Consider the following 23316-nt stretch of genomic DNA (forward strand, 5'->3'; position numbering starts at 1 on the left):
AGATTCGTGCAACTGGTGATCGTAACTCTTTCGCGGATTCTATCCTGAAATCGAACGTTCGAACGCGAACAAGTGACGTTTCGTTGGATCGTTCGTACGTACGCTTTCTCGGCGAGTTTAATCGCGAGATCGAGGCCGACTCGAGAAACCGTAGAGAGATCGAATGGGCGGGCAGGGGACGGTGTGTAGTGATCGAGCGTACCAGACAAGGAACGATCGATGATCGAGCTGTTAATTCGATCAATCGATGGAAGCAGAGTGGTTGCGGTAAATTCGCCGCCGACGAAGACTCCGAGCGAACGATAAGCACGATCGAGAAAAAGATCGAGGCATCGGCAACAGCTCGATAGACTCGGTTTAGACCATTGACGATTCCAGGTAAAGCGAACGTCGTGGACGTTGGTATACAAACATAGTGCAGGAGACAACATAGCTCGTTGATCGTTTTAGTTCGCAATGATACGCGCAACACTTAACGATCGGATCGATTACGAGCGAGCATCGTCCGATATTCTGCTTTCCGTGGCCAGATTATTCGTACTGTTAGAGCGCATCGAGTCGATCTAATCGCCGCCAACGATCCTATCGTCTTTGGAATCGAGTGCACCAGGTTTACGGAAATTGAGATCGAGACCTACGCGTTCGAAAGGTCGCGAAACCCATCTGGATGGAATTGTTGGACACCTTGAAAAGAGACGCTGAATCGCATCGCGTCAGGTGGTCGCGCAATCGAGGGACAAACATCAAATTACCGGCTCGTTGTCGATCCATCGGATAAGGATCTGATATTTCATTGAGAAAGATAAGAAGAGTAAGCGGCCCGATCCGTATCGCTCGACAACGAGATCGAGTATCGCGAACGAAAATTGTGGTCATATCCGCAAACGAAACGTATCGTACGTTTCGATCGACGAGTCTTTGATTAGGGGAAACGAATCGTCAAATTTCCGCGACGTTCGTATTGAATTCATGAACGATAACAGATCGAATCATCGATTATACGGCACGAATCGTACGACCATTAACTGTCACCTGTCAACTTTGATTCCTTCAACGACCGGACGAACGACCATCGATCGTCCTTGAGGCAAGAGATTCGTGCAACTGGTGATCGTAACTCTTTCGCGGATTCTATCCTGAAATCGAACGTTCGAACGCGAACAAGTGACGTTTCGTTGGATCGTTCGTACGTACGCTTTCTCGGCGAGTTTAATCGCGAGATCGAGGCCGACTCGAGAAACCGTAGAGAGATCGAATGGGCGGGCAGGGGACGGTGTGTAGTGATCGAGCGTACCAGACAAGGAACGATCGATGATCGAGCTGTTAATTCGATCAATCGATGGAAGCAGAGTGGTTGCGGTAAATTCGCCGCCGACGAAGACTCCGAGCGAACGATAAGCACGATCGAGAAAAAGATCGAGGCATCGGCAACAGCTCGATAGACTCGGTTTAGACCATTGACGATTCCAGGTAAAGCGAACGTCGTGGACGTTGGTATACAAACATAGTGCAGGAGACAACATAGCTCGTTGATCGTTTTAGTTCGCAATGATACGCGCAACACTTAACGATCGGATCGATTACGAGCGAGCATCGTCCGATATTCTGCTTTCCGTGGCCAGATTATTCGTACTGTTAGAGCGCATCGAGTCGATCTAATCGCCGCCAACGATCCTATCGTCTTTGGAATCGAGTGCACCAGGTTTACGGAAATTGAGATCGAGACCTACGCGTTCGAAAGGTCGCGAAACCCATCTGGATGGAATTGTTGGACACCTTGAAAAGAGACGCTGAATCGCATCGCGTCAGGTGGTCGCGCAATCGAGGGACAAACATCAAATTACCGGCTCGTTGTCGATCCATCGGATAAGGATCTGATATTTCATTGAGAAAGATAAGAAGAGTAAGCGGCCCGATCCGTATCGCTCGACAACGAGATCGAGTATCGCGAACGAAAATTGTGGTCATATCCGCAAACGAAACGTATCGTACGTTTCGATCGACGAGTCTTTGATTAGGGGAAACGAATCGTCAAATTTCCGCGACGTTCGTATTGAATTCATGAACGATAACAGATCGAATCATCGATTATACGGCACGAATCGTACGAGATAGCAGTTGCGTGCTGTATACCATGCGAATCGACGAAAGGACGATACGATATTCGCGTGTACTGTGAGAGGACGTGTTTACGCGCCTCCTCTTTTCCCTCGATTAACGTTCGACAAGTGAATCGTCCGTATCGAGAACAACGATGGATCTGAGCACGACCCCGAGAAGAATACCCGAGGGTGTATCCGAGCTTCAGAAAACCCGGGTCGCCAAGAGCGTATTCAGCATCCGCAGTTTGGTGGACGTCGGGGAAACGGAACTTGCCGACGATATGGAAAAGACGCAAAGTGAGTTTCGCCATGTAACGATATCAATTTCTTCTTTCTATACTGTTTACACAGAAAGATGGCTTTATTACCGACGATCGACCGGTTGGTACTGCACGGTCGAGCGAAAGTTTATTCGCCTACGGAACGGAATCGCGTAAACGCGTTTCGCGATAACGTGGCTCGTTGGAAAGAACCGGCGGATTCCGTAAGCTCGTGTCGTCTGCACGCTCGCGGACGATTCCATTGAAATCGCGTAAACGTTGAGTGTCAGAATTCCAGGGTTTCGTAGCCGGCTCGGTGCTGGCCATGACCATTTTTCCTCGCGACGCGACGATCGGAAAGAGATCGGGACGATCGAGGAGACGAACGTTCTAGGAACCGCGAGCCGTTCGACATTCCACGACCGAGAAATGCTCGTTGAAGCGAACTTTTTGCAGGCGAGCGCCTTTTGTGCTTACTGCTTCGCCGGGAACAACCAGTCCTTGTACAGCACTCGAGTCAATTAAGGCTCACTTATACTCGGTAAATTGCGATAAGACGACGATTAAGTTGAAATTAGTTGCTTGCCCCTCCCCGTGGCCATCGGCAAAAACTGTATCAATGTCGTTATTGCCGACACGTATCGAAGGTAAATTAATACTCGTTTCCGACCGCTCCAATTAAACGTTACACGAAACGAGGTGGCTTTCTTTGGTCGGAACGACGGATTGCAGCGGTCGCGCGTCTTCGTCCCAGGCAGCGTTCGGTAGTCGGAGATTTCAATGACGTTACGCCGCTGTTTATCCGCTCCCTTGGGACCGGCAATCCTACTCGAGCGAGATGGATATCTGCGAAATGGAAAATCGTCGACGACTGGATTTTGAAATGGCGGGGAAACGCGTTTGGCGCGACTCCGCCAGTCCGAGTTTCTAGCTGGTCGATATGCAAAATAGCCGGCGACCGCGATAACTCGCGTTACTCGACTTTTCTCCCTCGGAAAATAAATAGCAAATTACCATTTAACCGTTGGCGATAAACCGAAACGAGCTCGCGCGATAACGGAATCTCATTCTGCGGGTATACCGTATCGCTCTGTTATCGGGTAATTAACAAGATAGCGCGCCGATTAACAAATTACGAACGTCGAGTCTTCCAAAGAGACAATGTTGCGTATGCAGACCCTGCGAGAACGCGTTCTCCAACCAACGATCGCCTGTCCTTGTCAGACAACGATCGCTAATATGAATATCAAAATTTTAATATTTAGAAGATAGAACTTATGCGTCAAAATAGCCTCGATGCCATTAGCCATTCGAATGAGTCATTCGAATATTCGTAAAACACGGTGTAACTTAGCAGCTAACAGTTCCACTAACAAGCTTCTATAGTTAATCGTTGAACGATTAACAGCCGGTTCGGCACAAATATGGCGTAACGCGATCGTTTTTCTGCTTCAATGTTTCCCAAACGTTCCGAAAATACCGTCTGCACCGATTAATTGACCGCCATGCGCTCTTTCATCGTTGGCCGGAAATGGTGGCCGAATCGTGGGTTAACTCTCGCCAATAAGACTCGACGAACGAGGGGGTAGTTCGCGGTCGATTGGTTTCGAGGCAGAAGGGTCGTCGTTCAACGAGGGTGCTCCTCGTTCTAATTCGACCACCCTCGAGAAAGAAATGGCGACGATTCGCGAGGATGGGTCCTGGCGTACACCAGGGACACGAGATCGTTGCGATTTCGCAGCGATGGCATTGCGTTTTCGCATCTTCGATAGCGAAAAGATATTTCCTTCTCGATTAGGCGTATTGCTTACCATCGATAATACACTTTTATCGAATCGTACGATCGCCGTAAGATCGCGATGACGCCTCATGGAACTTAGATGTGGCGATAATACAGATAGGAAGCGAATAGTTTCGACGACGACGAAAACGACGACGAAAACGACGACCGGTAACAACGAGTGAGCTGATTGCGAAAAATAAGGATACCCTTCTCTCAATAATGCGCGCCAGGAAAGCCATAAATAACCAGTGCCGGAGTTTTACGCGTGCGTACACGATAGAGCGCGCGGAACCCGGTGATTGGTCGGCTCGGTAGAGCCGCTAATTGTGTTTTATTAGCGTTCTCTTTCCCCTCGCCGCCGAACATCCACGATGCTCGCTAACTAACCTCCGCCCATGTACTAACTATAAACGACATTGTTATTAAGAGTCCTTACGCTGTATCAAAGGGCCACACAGTCGCTCGCGTGCGTATAAAACGCGTGGACACACGGCTGCTACTTCTGCGTTGCCTCGTTAGGGGCTGTTAAGGAGCTACGGCCTCCGAGAATCGCTGCTTTCGTCGTCCACGCCCGACCGTTTGACTCACGAAACCTTGGCGATCGTTTTCCCAGTCTCGTTCGACTATTTTCTTTTTATCGCGAGAGAGAGAGAGAGAGAGAGAGAGAAAGAGAAAGAGAGAGAGAAGAGATAATTTTCTATGATTCTCTATGGTCTTGGACGAGGTAACTTCGAATTCGAAAGAGAAGGCGGCAACCAGCTTACCGATTTCGTTCTCGTCTGTTCGAGAGACTAGCGAGGGGGCCCGATGTTCTGAAAGAGGAGAAGAAAAAAAAACAGACGGAGCAGGAGGAGGATGAGGAGGAGAAGGAGCGTAAAAGGGGCGAGGGCAAGTCTTATTACGGCGAGCAGAGTCGGGCATGCCGGTGCAATCAAATAAATTAGCCGGAATTACGCGACTCGCGAACCGATGCTAGTGTAGGCGCGCACCACTCGTCCTCGCCACCAATTAGCAGAGCTTTATCCCGCTCGAAGCCTCGAGCATATTTCACCCGGGCCAGTTACGTATCGTTTTCCAAGAAATTCGTCGCGTCTCTCCAAACCGCCGTCGCTTCCCTCGAGCTGCGCGATTCGCGCGTTGCACCCTGCTTCGCCCGATCTTCGTCCCGTTCCATCTGTCGCATCGTCTTCGAACTTCTTCTTCAGCTGTCGTTCACCGTGCAAAAGCTGACCGAAAACGGTGTTAAAATTTTCTCGATCTTTCGAGGCGATCGATGGCTACTTAAGTGGAAGGAACGCTGGAAAATACCGTACCGTTGTACGTTTCCCCGGAGCGGCGAAACGACGTCATTTATCCATCGGCGCGGAGACGACCGGAGCGGATGCTGCGCTCACGAAGGGGTTAATCGAACAAGTTCGACCGCGCGCGAACACGAACGCGGAGTCCATCCATTCTCCGAGCGCGGCCCATTAAAGCGCATTACTCGGCTAATACTCGATTGCAAAATAGAACGAGCGGAAAGAAGAGGAACACGAAGGGAAAGATCGAAGTGGGAGGGAGACGGGCAAGCCTATCTATCGCGGAGCATCGATCTTTGCGCGGCTCGCTTCAAGAGCTCGCGAAAGCGTTCCGCCCGTGCGGTAAGACCGGTGTAATCGGGTAACGAGCCACGATCCTCGTGGGAGTGAGGATGTGGCAACGGCAGTGTTTTCTAGGTTCGGGCCTAATAACGGCAACAATATCGAACGAACGGCAACGCGTCGCGAAGCGAAACGGTTACCGCGTATTGTTGCGTGACGCGTTATTAGCCGATTGGCTCATTAATCGCTCCGTCGGCCCGAGACGGCCGAACCACCCTGTTCCCCCACCCTTTCCATCCATTTCGATACCGAGTAATTGCTAATCGCTAATTGCGAGCTCAAACACTCCATCCAATTAACCCTCCTACTACGGGATTAGACTCGACTCTCGACGCCCCGATGTTTCACTACGCGTCCAACGTTCTCTCTTTCTATCCGTCCTGCTTCGTTTCAGCCTGCGTTTCACCCTGCGTTTCAACCCTCCTGCTTTAACCCAGACTCGTCGATCGTAAATTACCAACTTTTCCAGCGTGACGAGTCCATTAGGGAATTCTCCGGGTCTGCCTCGCGGTTCCTCTCGGCCCGCTTTTCTCTCCGAACGAAGGGTGGGCAACGAGTCGATTTCGAAAGTATAGTTCTCCTGGTTTTTAATAGCGATCACCTGTTAACTCGTCGAACTCGGGGCTAATCGTTACCGAAATACCGGCGTCATGTGCCGTGCGGTAAACGAGGGTGCGATTTCCGAGCCTCCCTGCCGCCGTTAACGAACGTTATCCTTCTCCAGTTTCGTTCGACGAATCTTCCTCTCTGGAAGGAACGTAAGCGTAAACAGCCCCATATGCGCGCTGGCTCTGCTCGTCGACCGACAGAAACGAGAGAAAAAAATTAGAGGCGAGAGACGGGGAAAAGGTTTACGTACCCCTTTCGATCAATTAGGGCTAATAAATGGCGTCCACGGTGGGGTCGTTGATGACGATGGAAGAAGGGAACGGAGGAAGGAGGGAAATATTATTCGAACGGGCCGTCAGGTCTGTGGGTTTATGCTATTAAAAATGTAAATATCTGCCGGCGGCTCGTTATCGGATGTAAATATGGCGGCAGGCCGAAACAGCAGATGGGAGGGGTGAATATCCAGCTCCTTTGTTTCGTTATTTATTGGAATGTGGGCCATGGCTGCGAGAAACCCACGCTTATGCGCTCCACCGTGCTCGAGCAACCGTACTCCTCTTTTGCCTTCGACCCTGCCTTCCCGAACGTTTCAATCTATTCGAGGTGGTAGGGTATCGGTATCTTGTGTCCACGAGGACCGCGTGTCCGCAGGCCACCGCCAATTAAAATCCGAATAATCATGCGAATCGGCTGAATTCTATTTAATCTTTCCCATTGGCCCATTAGCTGGACGCATACTATGGTAATTCGATTCTGCTTTAGCTCGCGTATTGCGAACGCGATACGTCCGATTCACGTCCCGTACAGATCGGTGCCACGATCGTCGATCGAAACGATGTCTCGCGTTCTTCGGTGGAATTTCGTGAATCGGTCAGAAAGGCACCACGTCGCCGCTTTCCCTTTCTGTTTCTGACGTTTTCGGCCGCCGAGTTTTGATATATGACCCGATAAAACGAGACCCAAGGCGAGCCCCCGGTTAAATATCGGACGGAAAGCGTTCACCTCGTTAACTTGTTCCTCGCTCGCAGAGAACGCGTCGACGCTCGAGGAAGAAAAAGATCCGAGTTGGACGAAGATGGGAAAAGCTGAGCGACATCGTGGTGCGAGCAGACACTCGCGGAACAAGCGACGTCCGTTTGAAAGTTTTATTAGCCTTCGAGAACTTTGCAGTCGGTGTTGATGCAACGTCATTGAAAATCATAGATTGATGTTTTTGTCAAAGTGAAAAAAAAAAAGAAAAAAGAAAAGAAAATGTACGACGAACGAGCGAGACTAAAAGAGTTTGCACGATTGAAAAAAATCAGTGGCTTATCGTACGGTTATAAATACTTTGACTTCTTTCAATTTAATAAATTCCTATCTATCCTCTCGACGAACGAAAAAACAGCAAGAGGAAAGAATATTATGCGTGTCCTGAATCTTTCAATTACCAACGGATAGGAGTTTAATCACGTTTGAATACTCGATACGTTTTTTGCTCCCTATGAGCGTAATGTGACTCGGTGCCATGCGATCAAATAATAAATTACGATGTCCGCCTTAATGAAATACGACGGTAAGGCGACAAGGGGTTAACCACGACGATCGAACTCGTACCTCCGTTGCAAGCGAGTATCGCACAGTGGAGTCAGAGTAACGCAAGGCTGGCGCAACGAAAGTATACCGCGAGAAGTAGGTACGTCAATGCTGTTATCAGATCTCGCCGTAGGACGAGATTGTTTAGATTATCGGCAGGTGCGTGCCTTAATGACCGGTAAAATTATACCCGTAATTACGGACGTCCTAAAAATACGCGCAAGACTTTCGAGATCCCTTGTAGAGATAGGGCGAAAAACGACGTTTCCGAAATGCGACGTTACTTCGCGACGATATTAAGGGCTGTCGATTACGTGCCACGCGTTCGATAAACGGATAAAGCGAAGTCGCTACTTTAAGACAGTTGTAAGAAGCAACTTTTTACTCGGGCTGGCTGCTCGACGCCTGGCTCTATGGAGCGCGGATTTTAGATCTCGCGGTGGAATTCTCGTTAATATTCCAGAGTCAATTAAAGAACACGGAAAGCGCGTGTCGATCGATTTTCTGGGGGCAGTTTTTTGTCGCCATGCTGGACACGCTTCGGCAGACCGGAGAGATTGTGCTTCTTTTTCCGCGTTCGCGAGTCGAGAATTGGACGGACTCGTGGCGCGTCTGATCGCTTCTTTCCTTCGATTCAATCTCCTCTCATCCGGTTGGACGGGCACTGTTTGCATTTTTTCGACAGCCTCTACGACTAAAGTTTTCTCTGGAGCCCCGAGGAAAAAAGTTTTTTAATGGTCGTGCTTGACGGGACACACCGGAACGTATTCTCTCTCTTCTCTCTCTGTCTCTCTCTCTCCCTCCCTCTCTCTCGATACCAACAAAGACAACAACGACGACTTCTTCGACTCGGCGACCCATTAGACTCGCTTTACCGCGTAGATAAATTGAACTAAAGAAATATCCTAATTTATGGTCTTAAGAACGTAAGTGGTCGTTACCGCGATCTCGATAAGTTCGCTACAACGTTGCTGACATATGTTGTCCGAGTGGTCGGTTAATTCGTCTGGTATCTGATTGCGCATGAAACGAAACGCCCGAGTTTATCCTGCTGTCGCGATCGCCACGAACGGGTCTCGTCGATCTGCTTGCCAATCTCGAGAAGAGCTAATAGAGACGAGTCGATGTCGAAAGAGCGACGGCCCTTTTCTTTTTTTTGTATCGCGTTACGAGCTAAATTCGATTTGTCCTTTAATCGTGCACAATAGAGGCGCGATGTAGCACGGCCGTACGCGCAGGTGTTGCCCGGACGAAAGCCAGCGTAGCAAAACGCGCCGTTTTATCGGATCTCCGTTCTCCTGTTCGCCGCGTTGCCAATCTCCCTTCTCGTACCTGCCACTAACAGTTCTTTGTCGTCGTTCGTCACCGTGCTCGTCATTAGTTCCGCGCCACGAACGAACCATCGTCCGTCGCCCGTCGTCATTCCACGATCAGCTCTCGTTCTCCGTTCTCGTTCTTCACGGAGAACGAACAGGCTACGGGGTTTCGCTTTGCTTCGCGTTGCCTCGTCTCGACTAGATAGAGAGACGGCAACGAGTCGACCGACAGTTCGCTTCAGAATCGAATTATCCGCAACTATCGTTCGGTGACGGTAGAACCGCGTGACGTTTTCGCTTCCTCATCGGTCGCCTCTTCTCGGCGCAAGATTTATCGAATCGCCGGTGAACCGAGATGAGCCTCGTACCAGCGATCGTTTTGAGTGATTCGAGGAGCGAATGACGATTCCGAGAATCCATTAGGAAACACGGGTTTAACACGATTGTCGATTTGGAAGCGCACCGGTCGAGACCGGACGAGCATGCCAGAAATACCGGCCGTTCGTCGGTGGCAGGACAAGCATTCCTGGTGACGGTGGCCAGCGAGCAAAGTGTTTTCCGTAAATTCGGTTAAGATAGCAGGCCCACCATGAAGTCGTCCCGCTATTCCAGCCCGATAACGTCTCGTCTCGTCCTTCCAACGGGCTCGTTCGAATATACGCGACACCGCGGACATTCTACTTGCATCGATCCACACTCGAGATCCCCGTAGATCGTCTCAATTAGGCGCTAGGTAATTGCGATTACGCCACGTCTACGAAAGTCGAGAGTCTATTCCGAAATCGCATGCATCTTCCGCTTCTTCGTTTTATCTGGCTTAATTAGTTCGCGGGGTAAGAACGCGAGGATTCTGGGCGCATTAAAGGCGCCACGGCTGGCGACAAGACGAGGATGCACGCGTTCACGAGCGATTTGCTTCGAATTTTTGTACTCGCGATGAGTCGTGCAGCGAGTGGCCGCGATCACCTGCGGACCCGCATTAAGCGTTCGAGGGTCACGTGGCGTGGCAAAGCCATTAGATGCCACGGTCCTGATCGGTTAAGAGTAGCCACTCGTTCCTCCTTTCTTCTCCTTCTTTTTTCTACCGAGGTATTCCGCTATCTACCGGACGGGTGCACGCACCAGCAATGAAGAGGCACTTACGATTAGACCTCTCGAAAGTCCACTACGCCATGGTCCACTAAAAGTTGGCGTTGCTCGTAAATCGACCCGAACGCGAGCATTTGCCCGGAGAATTTTTCTGTCGGCCCGTCTAGACGCTTCACCGACAGCGACGAGATAAACAGCTTCGTCTTCGCAACGACCGGATTCCCTATCGTCGAATTCACTCGAGCCAGCGTCTCTTCGCCCACTTTGCTCGGAACTTTTCACGAAATTCGTTTTTTCGGTTACGATCGCGAAGAAGGAGATCGAAGATGCGAACGAGATACGAAACGGCAGGATCGGAGCGACCCGATTCCACAGTTTACATCGGCGCTCGACCATGTTGGTTGTTACAAAACAAACAAGGGTCGTTTACCTGCGAATTGGTCGCGAGGCCATTACGGCACTCTCTCGCTCGAAGACGGAAGGTTTGATTTATATTCATTTTAGCGGACAATCGCACTTGTCGAGAATCATGGATCACCTTGGTTGTTTGGCCCGTATATTAAGATTCCTAATGACGATATCGTGGAAGCCGGTTAATACGGTCGTGGTCCCTGGCACGCCGCTTAATGGATTCTCAGAACTTACTTGTTAGCTCGCATGATTAATTTCGCATCGATGGACCGTCAAGAAATCGAGAAACAATCCTTACTCCTCGTACCTTGTACGAGTGTTTCCGGGTCGTTCCCCAAATAATATCGGTCACGTGCGTTAATATCGATCCGAGATAAAGTTCCAAATCCCGTCGGGATTTCCGATAACTGCGCAGCTCCGCAGACCAGGGACGATAATTTCTTCTAAAAGAGACCTTGCGATCGTAATCTCAACGACGACACGATGGTGAAGCGATCTCGCTCGGGTGTACGTGCGAACGAAGCGAACCGAAAGAGGGTAAGAGTGGAAACGAAGGTGTGGTTAGTCAAGGAGAGAAAGACGGAACGAGAGCCAGACGTGGCGGAAGGGTAGGCACGGGTATCGCGTGCGGGATAATCAACGTCGGGCAACATTAATTATCGTTATCACAATCCTCGGTCTGAAGCGTCGACGAACGAGAGAACGCAAACCGAGCGTGTGCGCGAGGCTAGAGGCCGCGTGAGTTACGCAGTCGCGAGTCCCGAGCCAGGTTCAAAGGGACCGGCTACCCTTCTTCGCGTGGCTAATCCACACGGTCTCGCGAACCTTTGCCCTGCTTCACCGAGCTAGAGGCAAGTTTCGTACGCTCAAGTAGACATTGTACTTGGATAGTCTGGAAGAAAAGCCGGTCACAGATTCCCTCTATTCTCTATAGTTTTATTTTCGGTCAAGATACTTTCCTTCCTCCGCTTCTTTTCATTGACCGTAATTAGCGCTGATCTTTCGCTTTCCTTCGCCGTTTCACTTCGCTGTTCGATCGACGAGGGTTCGTCTTTCGTTCATGTTTTCGGCTGCTGCGACAACGTAAGTGCCTTGCGGTCCCGGTTCCACGATAACGACTAGACACGTAAAACGAACCGAGTAAAATATTGAACGATCGTAGGAATTTTTTCTAATTTTTTTTTTTTATGAAGCGCGTAAAGTAATATAAAATAATACGCGAAGCATCGTTCCGCGCCCGGTATGCTTTTACGAGTCTATTTGCTGAATATTTTCTCGTGACTCCTGACAGGACGTAGGGATGGATAGCAATGTATAGGATAATTAAAAACTAAGTATCAATAGGTACGTCGGACGTAGGGAGAATTAAAGATTCGTCGCGTTGATTAGCCTCGTCCCTGAGAGAGAAATCCATTCGTCCGATAAAATTCCTAATTATCGTGCAATCCCTACAAGGTGATATACCCGCTTAATAAAGAAGAGATATATATTTTTGAATTCGTTTTTAGCGTTTCGCGTGTTTCGCGAAGGTATCACGGAACGCGTGTAAACGAGATAACTAAAATTCTGTTCTGCCGCTACGCACCGACTTGCACAGTTCGTTCGCGTGCAATGCGTTGTTTAGATGAGAGATTTCTGTGAGAATCGGGTCGCGTTGCGTAGCCATTGAAAGATAGCCGGGCAAAAAACGTCGCGTGGATATCCGCGGGACGATCGAGTCCGGATAATTGGCCGCGAGTCGAGATCTTTGCCTTTAACATCGATAAATCAGTTTGGCCACGCGGCGAGCTAAAAATGAGAAGTTTATTCGCGAACGATGGCTTTTTGCCCGACACGTTGCTACGTGACGATCGTTCGTTTCGACTTTAACGAACGATACGCTGACCGAAGCATCGAGAATTCGGCCGGACGATCAATTACGAGCAATTACGCCGGCCAGCGATCGGCCATCGAATAGATATTCCAGAATTCCTGCGTTACGAGTTCGCATACCGTTCGACTCGATCCGACCTGGCCGGATCTCTACTTTTTCTCGATCATTGGCACGATAATTGTCGCCATTGCTCCGTTGAGACTCGTCGGGCAAATTTTCTCGTATTCGGGTCAGACTTCGTGTCGCTAGTTGGTGCTTCGTGAAAAACATGCACGATTTAAAAAAGAAAAGGGCAAAAAGCAGGAGAAAAAGAGGAGAGAAAGATGGGCGTGTCGAGGGGAAGAACGGTAAATCAATATGAAATTATCGAGTCCATTTGGGTGTTTAAGTGGTCTCCGAGAAGAGAATAACTGGATCCAGGGTTCTTCGAGCGACCTTATCGCGAAGCAGAGAATGAGTCGTACACGGTGAACGACAACGAATAGGATAAGAGGTCGTTACGGATGGACGATGAGAAACTTCTTCGTACGAAAATCGCTATCGATCGTAAGCGACGTACGAAGGCGAACGGCCTGATCAGCGGCGTGTTTCGATCTGATCGCTACAGACAGCGGAAATGATTATAATAATCGGAAAATAATATTTTCTATCGAATTCTACGAGATTCGTTATCGATGAGGTGCGTTAGGAGTTGTAGTCGTCCGCAGTTGTCGTAGTATCGTTAAAAGCAAACTGCAGGTTCGATTACACGTGTTTCTTCGAAGCCATAGATAAAAGTAAAAGGCCATGAAATACTCGGCGTTTCGATTAACGAAAGGCGTAGATAAAATGTGGTAGCTCGGCGAATGGGCGGAGCGGCCGAGAGGGGCGCGTATATAAACGCGTGTAAATCGATGAATGCTCGGCCAAATCAAAGTGTCGCATAATTACGCCGATATACACGCCGGCTAATAATTACAAAACGCGCGACCAAGAAAGAACGACGCACAATTAGGAAGTATTACAAGTTTTACGAGTGCATATATAATTCAGATATTGCACGGTGAAACGAGCCGTTCAACCGTCGTCTCTTTCGCTCGTTTTTTAACCACGCGAATCCTACCCATCGGATCTGGATTTTTATTAGCCGCAGCTGCGTTTTCCGAATCGTCGCGTAAATACTAATGTGTTTACGATCCGGACTCGCGAGTACTCCTCTTTTTTTCAGTTAAGTTTATTACGCGCCCTGTCTGCCATCGCTTCACCGGATAATATAAACCGGACGTTTTCGTATCTATTTTCCTCGAATAAACGAGTTAATTAAACTGCTCGAATATCGAGGTTGCCCGCGAAACGTATAAAACGAGCGACGACGGTGCCTAAAATCGATGAAAAATGAATCGATCGTATATCGTGACTCGTATACCGTGCACGTCTCGCACAACTAAATGCTCGACGACTCAATTACCGTTTCCCCTTCCTTCGGAATGAAAAAAGTAGCCGCGAAAATGCAGACCGCGGCCGATCGTGAGACCGTCAAACCAACCGTACATGACGAAACGCAAGGTAGACTCGATAAACCGTGCCAAACCGTGGCAAATCTATTACGGTTGCGTGTCCCTACCGATATAATCCATTGGCGAGCGTGCCTCCACGAATACCGATAATCCTACTACCATTCTACTAACTGCCTACCCAACCGTCGTTATCGACGCGAGATCTCTCGCTTTTGTCGTTTGTCTCGATCGATTCGTCAAATCCGACGTTTTTCCTTAATTTGCCGCTTCGATAACGCGAAAAATCGCCACACGATCGTTGTATCGTGTCTCGCCTACTTACCGTGATTCTTCGTTATTGCCTTCGATTACCTACTTAAGCTCGATTTATGCGACGTTATCGTCGCGTCTTACCTATGTGAAAAAGCTGAAAGTTAGACTGCTACAGGATGACAGAAGGAATTAAGCTATGCCAAGCGTTCATCAGCGATAAAGTTTATCGTCTGTAGCTTGTACGTTGTAGTTTCAATATGTTGTCGTTTGATCCTCTGTAAGGAATTATGAGACGATCGGAAACGATATCCGGAAATTGCAGACAGGAACGTTCGATACGAGAACGATGGATTCGACAAAATGGTATCGGCAAAAGGTAAACGAAGCTAGCCCGCGTATCTTGTATCGAGTCGCGTGCTTTGTTTCGTATCATTTAACGTCAATATAATGCCGCTTGGTACGATCCCATTGTGTGTTTTTCTAATGCACTCGGGGCACGAACGTCTCGCGCAAAAATGCCGATCGTTTTGCACGATAAAGCGCTCCCTAATGACTGGCAGCGAGCGAATAAATTTAATCGTGCCGGTAACAGCAATTAAGGATATTATTATAAATCTTTCCATAGTGTACGCTAATGGTGAAACGAACTTGCTATACCTTTCGGATAATTAATCGGACCGTGTAAGAAAACGCCAGACCGCCTGCCCTCGTGTGAAATTCCTTGCCATCTTTGTCTTCGTTCGCCGTCGATTTCGAAACTACGAGCGTTCTGTCCGCGAAGAAAGATCCTCCAACCTTCTATCGAGCTTCGCGATTTCCTTCTTCGTGACTTCGTAGGAGCCACGATAGCTCCGGGGTGAAAAAGCACGGAAGAGTCGTGGAGACCAGGCGAAGATAATGTCTCGGGACGGCGATATAATTCAATTCGTGGCAAAACAGACTGGTCTGGACGAAGTACACAGGGTGTAGAGAGTATAAGGTATACGGTCGAACAAGTGGAGGTAAATGAGATCCGGTTAAATTTGAGTTTAGTAAGTTAGCGCAAAGTTGGCGGAACTCTGTGGTCCGTCACGCGGGGCACCGAGAATAGGGAACACCGTGCACCGTGCACCGTGCACCGAGCACCGAGCAGTCAGCGATACCGTACACGCGGTGTAATTGCAATTAGCATATATCACATTGGCGTAGTTTGGCCAAAGAAGGCGAACTCACGCGAGCCACCACTGGCGTATCCATCCATCGTTTCGCACAGGGACCAACGTGTTTAACTCAGCGATGCGGCGACGCGCTAAGAGTATTGCATATTCCGATAGTTCTTAAATTAGTGCTTTTCTTTCGTAATTAAATATATGTTCCGCGCTGCAGATCTTTAGAATCTCCATTCTGTACGTTGCTCTTTTATCGTGCAGTTGATGTTATAAAAGCGGTGGTCAATGTTTGATACTGGCTCGGGTAAAACTTGTTTGAAGTAGAGAATTATAAAAAAGGAAAAAAAATAGCTCGATCGGATATACCGTATCGCATTACACAAATTATGTTACGTTTTCTCGCTACACAGTCGCGGGTTAAACGAATACCGTTGTCGACGAGGCTTGACGAATGTAATGTAGCAAGAGAATAGGTTAATCGTTAGACGAAAGAACGGCCCTTAATTAACGGGCATTAACGGGTTAAGTGTACCGTAAAGTAAGATGTTTAGATCGGTTGATACAGCCTGGTCAAATGTCTTCACCGAGATCCAAGCACATGTTGCAAAAGTGGAGTAAAACGGACGCCGTTAGAGCTCCGCCCGAGCTTTCGATACGATCCTTTCTCTCTCGATTATTAATTCGTTTCTAAACACGAGCAGCACGCTAAGCAGATAAGGAGAACGATCTCAGCGTAGAGCAGGAAACGTTTCCCCTGCATGCGACTAAGGCGAGATGATTATCGTATCATCGCGTTAATTTACGCGACCGTTGAATAATTTATTTATGCATCTTTCGCGGATAATAAGTGCAATAAAAAGGTAACGCGACATTATCTGCTCACGCTGTTCAACGACCGAAGGATTATGTATCGCATATTTTTCCTACTATTCTACGTTATTGTTCCAAAAAAGGCTTTGCTTGTTTATTATACTCGATAAATAAAACGAAATTATGATACATATAAATATCAGTGGTATCGTTGAGATCGCTGATAACATACATGAGCATTTACATAGGTGCAAACGCTGGATGATTAATTTCGGTTGGGGGGTTGCGAGGTACTTTTTAAACACATTAATAACGCGATAATAAATTTTTCTCATTTCCTGTATGCATAGCCTTGTTGCTACCTCTTACTTAAACGGCATCGAGCCAGGGTCGTTCGCTCGTCTCCTTTCGTTTCCCCTAGATTCGACCATTCCATTCTTCGTTGGTTACGTACACAGTAGCGCTAGGTGCTCGTGTGTCGTGCCACATCGCGCGTCCCTTATCCGATACTATCTCGTTGTTCCTTATCGACTGCAATTTGCGATGCGCGTTGCTCGCGATAACGACTTTTTACAGGGTGCGCGAGAAACGAACGTTCTATCCTGTGCTATTATTTCCATCGTACAGGGCGGCGAGCGAAGCCAAACGGAATCTTTGAGGATAAGCGAAACACTCGTTAGGAAAGTGGAAGGAAATTTCCTGGCGTCACTCTTGCAGCGAAAGGTCGCGGCGCGAGAGTTAAACGTCGAGCGGACGATGTCGTTGAAAAGTGACGACGCTTGTCACTGGAATTAGCGCGAGCTGTAAAACCGCAGAGACGTAGAACGAATTTTATAGCAGGGCGAGTTGATTAGCGCGACATTGCGCGGGCTACAGCGTAGAAAATTTGCGTGCACAGCGTAAAACGTGGCGGGTGACGTTTACGGGGTCAGTAACGTTGTCGCTTTTGCCTTCGAGTCCGGGATTATTTCTTCCTAATCTCTGTACGAAGAAGAAAGGATAAATAATACTCGTAGCCCCGTACAGAGAACGACGCGGGGAAAGCTAAAGACGGATAAGGCATAGTTAGTTGGCGTGACAGTGTACCGAAGATGTGCTTATCGTGGCAACACTGTATGCTAACCGTGCGGCCATCTTTGATGGTAATTACAATTAACAGCAAACCGGGGATGTCGTAAAATGCAATTAAATATTATTACCTTTCCTCTAATGGTTACCGCGACCGTGAGCGCAAGCCGTACATTTTCTCGAACGTATCGACGTACGCTGGCGTATAAATTCTTATTAATAATCCATTAACGCGCGGCAACGAGGATTCGCTAAACACGACGCTGGTCTCAATTGGTATTTTCTAAGGAGGTCGTCGTTGTTTACCGTTCGACTAATACAAGCGCGTCGTCCTTCCGCGCTCGCCGCCGTCTCCACCGAAAGGAAACAGTTTCTTTCGCAATCTTCTTTAACAGCGACAGAGACGTATAATGGGCGAGGACGAGAAGGAAGAGGAGAGAAAAGTGGAAGTTGCAGCCGGCGATGATCTAGCGAGGAAGCGTGAAGCGTAGCGCGTTGTCACCATGCGACTAATTGTCAGGGACGGTTCGAGTTTTCAAAAATTCCAACAATAAAGCCGCTCGAACTGGAGATTAAGTTTCCGAACGGCTTCGTAAAGCGTGTACCTCGCTTGATTCACGAGATCGAGGTATTTGAAGGAGGCAAAAAGAAGGGAATAAAAGTGGCTGAGCGTTACGCTTTCTTTCCCACATTCTGTACAAAGATATTTACGAAACGACGTAACGAACACACGGTGGCGTGTCGAATCGACGTCACTGGTCGCGTTGACGTCTTCACTTTTGTTCCCCGTAACCGTAGGAGACCGTGGCAACTCGGATAATAATCGTTTTCGATCGTTTTCGTGATCGGGGCACGCTATCGTTGATGCGACCGGTTATCTATGGACCTGTAACTGGCTCGAAAATTCACGCTATCATCGTGCCATAGTCTTCTCCTTTTTTTTACCTGTCATCGATGTCTTTTCGGTGAGATCGATTAAATATCGGAGGAGATTTATCGCCTCGTCGCCTCGAAGAATAGCTTAAGAACGCGTTTTAATGAAACCGTTGCTGCCGACACCGGCCTTCGTCGAACGATACCAACCATCGTCCTTGATCGTATACCAACCACGGAATAACGATCATAATCCAATAACGAAACTACGCTTGATTGGGGTTTTTCGTGTAAAAAAACGATTCGAGCATCGAGCCATAAACCAACGCTGACTTTATCATCCACGGTGATCGAACACGAGGAAATTCACGAAACCGAGAGAGGCGTGTATTATTTCCGTAGCCGGCGAGGTGGTCGAGACGAACCACCACCTCGTTCATTCGCTTCACCATATTAGAGACCACCGAGCCTTCGATTCCGTGACGTACGCCAATTTCCGGTACCGCTCTGCTCAAATGTTAACCGCGCGCGAGGAACGAAACGAAAACGACACGAGTCCTCTTTCCTTCTTCGCCACTCTTTCTTTCTTTCTTCTCTTCTCTTTTCTTCCCCCTTTCGCTACCCCCCACCACCTCGTTTCCGGCTGGTGCGCTCTTCCTTCGTTTCTCATCGCTTTTCCATCGGCGGTTCTGGCAGAGAGATCGCGGCTAGCGAACAGGAACGATCGCTACGACAGCAGAGGTGGAAGAAAGGGAAAAGGATAAGGCGAAGAAGCGGACAGAGAGAACGAGAGGAGTAGGAAAGGGCAGAGATGCTGAACAGTGCTCATTGGACGGTTGCATTTTATGCGCTGGACCGGCCTCTCCTGTAATTGGTCGCCACTCAATTGCCGCTCATTAGGTAACTGCCCGTTTTTTGCACCGACTGTGACTACGACCAGCAATGAAGCTCCGACTAAAAAAAAAAAAAAAAATTTATCCCCTTTCCCGCTGACCTCTGTCGTCCCTCTACCCTTGCTTCGTAATAAGACACTTCTCTCGTGTACCGATCCGTATAAATCGCTCCTACTATCCGGTCGTTCTTGAAACGTCGAGCGAGAGTTCATGGAATATCGCGAGGGATTCGAAATTTTCCTACCATTCGGCGAACACGCGGTGGAAGAAGCGAAAGGGGACGGAACGTCCTTCGTTGATCTTTCCTGTCTCGCTACGAGCACTCACCCACACCGAGACGAGGTTAGATTGCCGGTAGATGACAGGTTGGCAGTTCTTTGTCTACCTTCGAAGACTATAGTTGCTCCGGCCCTCTTTTTATATCGTAAAATTAGTTGGCCGCGGTTTCCGGTCTCTGATTCCTCTTCCCCGTTGATTCTGTGTCCCCGTTCCTAACTCCGCGGCTAAAGGACGATTTGCCACTTTTACGGAGAACACCGGAACTTGTGGAATCGATTCGCGGAACGAAAGTCTCAGCGACGCCTTGGCATTCCTGCGTGGAAACATACGACAGAAGAAAAATAGGAAAGCGCTTCGTACGCCGACTGTGGAGGAAAGTATCGAGATTCTCTCGATAGACTCATTATCGAAAATATTAATATCGGATAAACGATCTCGATGGTATTTTCTAAGCTACGCTGAAAGCTGGTCGTGTAACTTTTCCAGCTCGTAACAACGATCGTCGATGATAATATCGACAAAAAGTCGTACATGCCGTATATACTGCGAGACTACCGATCACGTGGCGTATAATAATCCGTGCCCCAAAGGTCGATTACCATCGAAAAGCAAAGTTTGTTCCCGTGGAAGGTGCGCGAATTAATTGCCTCGGGGCCCGGTGGATCGTATTTCACGGATAGATACAACGTCCCGGTCTTGTAATTTTCTAGGATCGCTGTCACCGGTTGACACGGTGCTCGTAACTGAACTTAACGCGATCTTGATTGGCTATAAACGATCATTACCGAAGAGAGGAAATTACGTTGGCCGATGAGCGCCTTCTGCTCGTCAGCCGCTCGATACCGCAACATCGGGCATGATTCTCGGTACCGCGAAGGTGCCAGCAACGTGTCGTTACAATCTTTGAATTTATTCGGCCTATCTGCTTCGTATTTCACGCGCACGGCCCGCTCCTACCGAGTATTTCGTCAATCATAGTAAATCATAGTCGCTTTTATCGCTACCCTTGTCGCCTCTGGTACCACGAACGCTAACTCGTTTCGTTCTTTCTATTCCGCTCTGAACTTGATATGTAACACGAACACTGACCAACTGACGCGATACGTTTGCTATTTTCTCGCCTGATACCAACACCGATACTTACGATCACGAGGAGTTAATTTTGTTGATCGATCGAACGATCGTTTCGCGATACGTCCACGCGTTACGGCGAAACCAAACGGTGTAATTTTCTAATTCGATGCCGGGTGCGAGTTAGAAGAGATAAATTATTTTTAATGCGAGCCCATGCCAATGTGTCGCCGAGTCAACCAAGTAGAACGAGAAAAATTTGTTGGAGCGTGAGGTCCGAGCGCGAGAATGAAATAGAACGATCGAGGGGGGAAGAGAGGAAGCAGCAAGAGACGTCAGGTTCCTGTTAATAACCGTTATGGATGAGATGTATAGCAAGCTACATAATTACAGGTTTGGATACATTGCTTACTGGCCGGTGCACCCGAGCACGCCCTCTGTTCTCCTTCATTAAGGCTGCCGAGGACGGTAGCCGCCTGTTACTCCTTCAGTTTCATCCACCTCTCTCTCTCTCTCTCTTTCTTTCTCTCTTTCTCTTTAGCTTCTTCTTTATCTTCGTCTCTTTCTTCGTCTACTACAAGCTACGAACGATTCGTACGTCAGGGGAACTCGTCTCTCCTCGCGCGTTTAGAAAATTTCCATGATCAAGCTGCGTGTAATTCGTTCGAACAAAAAGACATCGTTCGTTCGAGTGCCGCTCGACGATCACACGAATTCCATTCGTTCGATGAGTTACTCGCGACCACGAAAAATATGTAATCCGTGCAGAAAGGATAACAACGGTAAAACGTGCAAAACGCTGAAGTTTCGCGTGCTCGATGGTAGCCGGTATATTTCGAGCGAAAGAACAGCGCGAATCTCTAGGTGAAAAATCGGTCACTGACGAAAGTTTAAACACGGACGAGAGTGTCTCTAATTTCGACGTTAAAGATCGGTCGCGCGTAAATACCCCACCGTTTACTGGAAACTTTTACCGCGTTATGAAACAAGCAGGTAAAGCATCGATGCCGTAACATCGTCGCTCGCCAAACAAGGACAGCGACACCTAAACGTATTCGAGACACGTTCTCTTACGGAACGAGCAAGTTTAAGTCCACGAGAGTAGTTAAAAGTTAGACTCGAGAGACGCGGACAGCTACGAGCGCGCGTAGCTAGCTTGTACGGCGCGAATTCTATTCGGAAAGGTTCGAAAGCGAACCGGTAAATTTCGGAGGAGACGAAAGAGGAGAGGAGAACGAAAAGAAGAGAGAAAGAAGAGGCTGCCTATTAATAAGAAACGGCCGCGCATCGTTGCGGTGTTTTCCATGCGGATCGGATCGATTACCGATCTGGCCCCGGGTTGGATACCAGACTCTCATCTCCTCTGTCCACCCTTTATTCCTACTTTTCTCGTTCCCTCTGCTCGGAGGACTATCATTTGTTAAGCTGGACAGCTTAGCCCCGTCATTACGAGCAATCACACTTGATTATTTTTGTCTACAGAGTCGTACTCTAGCTTATATACGTCTTGGTAAATGATCGTCCCTCGGTTAGGACCGAACGAAGAAGGAGTCGAGACGAGGTTTGGGAGAAAGACGGGCCGACGATCGGCCCTCCATTTCCGTTTGATTGCCGGGGATGTGTGCGCCGGGGAATCCGGCTGATTTCGAGCGCATGCGCGTGCAAATTCAAATTGGGGAATTAGACGTCGAGAGGGAACCGATTCGAGGAACAAAATCAACCCCGGGATCGTGATTTCTTCGGTTCCTCGTCCGTGGTCTTCGTGGTCGCCGATTCCCAATCGTGACTCGTGCTCGCTTTCGTTGTCGTATCCTCGCGTTTAAATGCGTGCTTTTAACAGAAAGCAGGAAATATTTCTGCATACGTAGACACGCAGAGGTGACTTTTGGGGCGGCAGCTTTTGAACGCGCAGCCTGCCTCGTTCGTAATGCTCGTATCGTAAAATATAATTAACGTTATCGGTTGGCGATACGGCTAATGTTGCCATCGAACGGACAACGTTCGAATTCGCGGCGGCGCGAAACGGCCAAGGAAATAGTTTAGCGCCTTCTTATCGCGTTCAACCGCGGTTCTTATCGAACATATTTTACTCCAAAGGTCAAATAATCGACTCGAGGTACAAATTACTGCCTATAGTTATCGCGAAGTAATTTTATCTCTCGATTTAAAAATACTCGTTCGCTAATCACCTCGTTTGTTCATTGTTTGTCGGGCGAATTTCGCTCGATCTCCTTTCGAGGAAAATTCGAAAGTTGCAGCGTGAACGACGAGGACGAGGGCGAGGGAGTTCGAACGATGAGGACGAGGACGAGGGAATTCGAACGATATGATCTTATTAAAAATGGAAATAAGCGTGGCCGCTGACCAATCGAGAACGAGACACGCATCGCGCGCAATCAGCCTTCTATAAAGTGGATAAAAAACACTGTCCCATCGCGGTGGCGGTTAACCTGCCGTGAAATTGCTAGGAGTCGTACTGACGCCGAGCGAATTCGCAGAGTCACCATTGGCTCGTCTTCCGACCTGCACACCTATACGACACAGGCTAAAACGCCAAAGGATCCGACACGTAGAACCTCCGTGTTTGTTTAAGAACCGTACCGTTCTACCTCTTCCCTTTTTCCCATCTACAAAATTAGATCGCAATCAAGATTCTTTTCAACTGAATTATCCTTAAAACGACGTGGCATTTTTTCCAAGCAGCCACTGTCGTTCTTTATCGGTTGAATTATAATCCATCCCGGCACAACCAAACACGGCGCGTCGAA

This window comes from Bombus impatiens, unplaced genomic scaffold (assembly GCF_000188095.3).
Source record: "Bombus impatiens unplaced genomic scaffold, BIMP_2.2 scf_1445, whole genome shotgun sequence".
NCBI classification, from domain to species: domain Eukaryota; kingdom Metazoa; phylum Arthropoda; class Insecta; order Hymenoptera; family Apidae; genus Bombus; species Bombus impatiens.